Source organism: Echinops telfairi, unplaced genomic scaffold, assembly GCF_000313985.2.
Source record: "Echinops telfairi isolate 266 unplaced genomic scaffold, ASM31398v2 ScPeMD7_7468;HRSCAF=8506_2, whole genome shotgun sequence".
NCBI classification, from domain to species: Eukaryota; Metazoa; Chordata; class Mammalia; order Afrosoricida; family Tenrecidae; genus Echinops; species Echinops telfairi.
In genome coordinates this window covers 2,245,574-2,249,588 of record NW_022111371.1, presented here as the reverse complement: position 1 = coordinate 2,249,588, position 4,015 = coordinate 2,245,574, and the positions used below count along the sequence as shown (strand labels likewise).

At 39.5% G+C, this 4,015-nt stretch overlaps 1 non-coding gene across 1 annotated transcript; it reads left to right on the top strand.

Moving 5' to 3' along the window:
- The first annotated feature begins 3,650 nt into the window (after positions 1-3,650).
- LOC115873481 lies at positions 3,651-3,814 on the top strand. The gene has a single exon (XR_004048461.1). It is a non-coding gene; the product is annotated as a U1 spliceosomal RNA (small nuclear RNA).
- Positions 3,815-4,015: the final 201 nt, after the last annotated feature.

Here is a 4,015-nt window from a genome sequence, read left to right as displayed (position 1 = left end):
TCTCCCAGGGGGATGGACAACAGAAAAGTGGGTGAAGAGAGACATTGGTCAGTGTAAGACATGAAAAATTAATAACAATTTATAAATTATCAAGGGCTTGTAAGGGAGGGAGGGAAAAAATGAGGGTCTCATACCAAGGCCCCAGTAGAAAGAAAATGTTTTGAAAATGACGATGGCAAAAAATGTACAAATGTGCTTGACACAATGGATGAATTCATGGATTGTGAGAAGACCTGTATGAGCCCCCAATAAAATTATTATTTTTTTAAGTCTTAGGTAGGTAGCATGCACGTTAAGATAATTCCTTATTGAATATAACCATTTTTTTGTTTTTGTTGTTCTATTTTGCTATGGTTCTGGCAGTGGCCTTTAATTTGTTTTAAAGAAAGAAGCTGAGTTTTCAAAGATATGTAATTTCAGAAAGGAAAAAAAGGTATAGAAAAAGAAAGCTATTTACCTCATTAATCATTTTTATTAAGAGTCTTCCTGTACTGCGATGAGCAGGCTGTTCTAGGAGAAAATAGCTAAATGTCTAAATCTTGCATTAATGGTGATAAAACATATTATTCATATTAACGACCCTAAGGTTATTTTTATGTGCTTATGATGGTGCTGCTGATCTGCTTTTAGGACATAATAATCCAGATTTTCCACTCAGCAAGGCATCTTATTCATTTAAATTTACTGCATACATTTACAAATACATATTGTCAGTGAGTAAAAGCTAAATTACCAGGTAAAATACCAAAAATATGAGCCTAAGTTAGAAAGGAGGCTAAATATTAAGAATGTGGTTGTAGCAACCATGTCTTGACTGGAGGAATAGCCAGAGCTCTGGGTTCAAGTCAGTTGATTCAGGGTAATAGGAACCTTGGGAAAATAAATTGACCTTCTGAGACCTGGCTTACTTATCTAAAATTAAGGAAAATAAGGCCACAAACCTCGCCTGTAGTGAGTCCTAACTATAACATTTAATATTTTCTGTGGAAGATCAGTAAGTGAATGACTTGCAATTTTATGCACTAATAATCATTGTAATACGGTCAGTGTGTGCCAGTTACAAGGTATACAGTGATAAGATTTATGACAGTGAACAAGGCCAATGATGCTTCCATCTCTCTGGCATATAGAGCACAATGATGAGGGTAGAGAAGAATTTAGGTCAGTAGAACACAGGGTGATGGCACCATGACTGGGTAGTATGGGATCTGGTGGCTAGGGATTGAATCATGATTTGGAGGAGCAAGGTAGACCCTAAACTTGTCCACAAAGAAAGCAGGAGGAGTCTAGGTAGTAGCAGCTACCATGAATAGGTGTCTTTATAACCTACAAAATCAAGCCTTGTCAGATGGAGAATTGTTTCATGCAAAGACCTTGTTGTGCAAACTTTCCAGCTATGTTGCGGTTGCCAGATGCTGTCCTGTCAGTTCTGACTCAGAGTGGTCTTATGTACAACAGAACCTGTTCAGTCCTGTACCAATCTCACAATTGTGCTTGGGTTTGAGCCCAGTGATACAGCCACTCTGTCAATCCATCGTGTCTAAGATCTTTCTCTTGTTAGATGTCCCACTACTTTACCAAGCATAATGTCCTTCTCCAGGGACTGGTCTCTCCTGAGAGCATGTCCAAAACACATGAGATGAACTCTTGCTTCTGAGGAGCATTCTGGCTATACGTCTTCCAAGACAGAATTCTTTGTTCTTTCTGCAGTCATGGTACTTTCAATATTCTTTGCCAGCATCATGATTCAAATACACCAATTATTCTTTGGTCTTCTGTCTTCAACATCCAACTTTCATGTGCAAAGGAGCCAATTGAAGATACCATGGCTTTGATCAGGCACATCTTAGTACTTAAATCAACATCCATGTTTTTTAACACTCTAAAGTGGTCTCATGCAGCAGATTAACCCTTGTTTGCTTTCCTGACTGCCGTTTCAATAAGTATTTATTGTGTATCCAAGTCAGAGGAAATTATTGACAACATCAGTCTATGCATAGGGAGAGAGAGGGCCAAGAAAGAGCATTAAAATGAGTGTCTTTGCAAGCAAAAGGGATGGATACCGATGTAGAACAAAGCCCCATATTCCATTAAGATAAAGCAACATGAATGACAGGGACTTTAGGAAGAAATAAATTCCATTTACAAAAAACAAAGAAGAGATAGAAATAAATTCAACGTTTACCTTTCTTTTGTACAGTATGAATTACAGTATGAATTGCTATGTTTTAATAATGGCATTAAGGGCAGATTCTTCCCTTAATTGAAGCTTCTGAGCATTAACTAAGGGAAAATATTGGCCTAACACACACAAAACATGGTTTCTCAAACAGATACATGGACCCAATCTTCAAGAGCCATATTTTCCAAATGTTATATCTTTTTCAGCAGACTCATTTTAGTGCTCAGTGTGTAAACAAGTGAAATAGATTAAAATCATCGATAAATGTATTTTCTGTCCCTAATCCCCACTTCCATCTAAGAATATTCATCTCCAGAAGGAACTCACCTTAAATACCTTCCAATTGAGGAAGCTTTTCTAATATGCTTGTTAGCTTATGTGACAACCTAACATTAAGAATCTTGATAAGGATGAAGAAGAATTTCTAAAACTGATTGCAATGTTGATTGAATAACTATTCTTGATGTAATTGAACGATTCAATTGAATTATGTGTGAATTATATGCCAATAAAAACTGTTGGGGGGAAACCATCTTGACAAAGGTATATTGTGTGATCCTTTAAAATCCATAAACTCCTTAAGTGTGATATACACATAAACTCTTAAAATTACATGACCTTCCGTGGTAACTACACAATTTCATGTCAACTTGATACATAAAAGTGTAGGGGTGGAGTCTAGCCTGTCAACCAGGTTACAACCGGATGGTGCCTCCTTGTGAGTTTGGCCTTCTCATTAGGAGGGTCCTGGGAACCTCCCCACCTCTCTCTGCCTTCACCTTCCTGTGGTGTGCCACTCTGAAACCTGCCAGAGCCCTAGAGATGCATCCCCCGCCATGGGATCCACAAGACTTTGCACCCACCAGCTTGTGCTATTCCTGCATTTTGCATAATTGCATGTGACTGCATGAGTCTGAAGAGAGACTAGCATTAGACTTATGGATTTGAGTTGGACTGGGCTGGGATGTTTTCCTACTATATAAAACTGTCACTGGCTTTGTTTCTCTAGTCAACCTGTGTGGGATACAGAAAGATTTCTCCTAAATTGTCTCTCCCAAATATATTCCAAACCCAAGATGCTGCACACTAGGAGGTCACTGAAAGTAGGTCAGAGGTTATTCTGCTTAAGGGTACCAGCCATCTAGAGCAATCAGACTGTAGTCTGACTCACCCTAAATAGGGCCCACTCCCTTCTGATATTGTTCCCTTGAAGGAGAGCCCGAAGGCAAGCCTGGGACCACTCAAAGATGAGTAAGATTAAGCTACTATATTGAGCCTAGAGTCGCCAATCTTGCCACATATATACTCCCATTCCCTCCCTGTATTATTGCGTGTACACCCCTAGGTCACCCCCCTCCTATTGTTTGTATTCCCTATGCTACAACCCCTTTCCTATGACATAGGTCATTATCTGTAATCAGGGGGCTTCCCCCAAAGATATATAAGCTTTGGTTAGAAATAAAACCTCATACTTACCTGGCAGGGGAGATACCATGATCACGAAAGTGGTTTTCCCAGGGCCAGGCTTACCCATTGCACTCCGGATGCGCTGACTCCTGCGATTTCCCCAAATGTGGGAAACTCAACTGCATAATTTGTTGTTGTGGGGGACTGCATTTGCGCTCTCCCCTGAAAAAAAGAAAAAGGGAAAAAAAAGAAAGAAAACCTCACAAGAGTTCTTTTCTGCCCACTCATTTCCCACCTCCCCATGTACCACCAAGAGGAACTAAGGTGAGCACGCTACCATGACTTCTTCGTTGTGGGATAGACTTCTTCATTTTACTCTCTCCCATCTCTCCTATTTCTCTATGGCCTTATTATAATCTTTATATA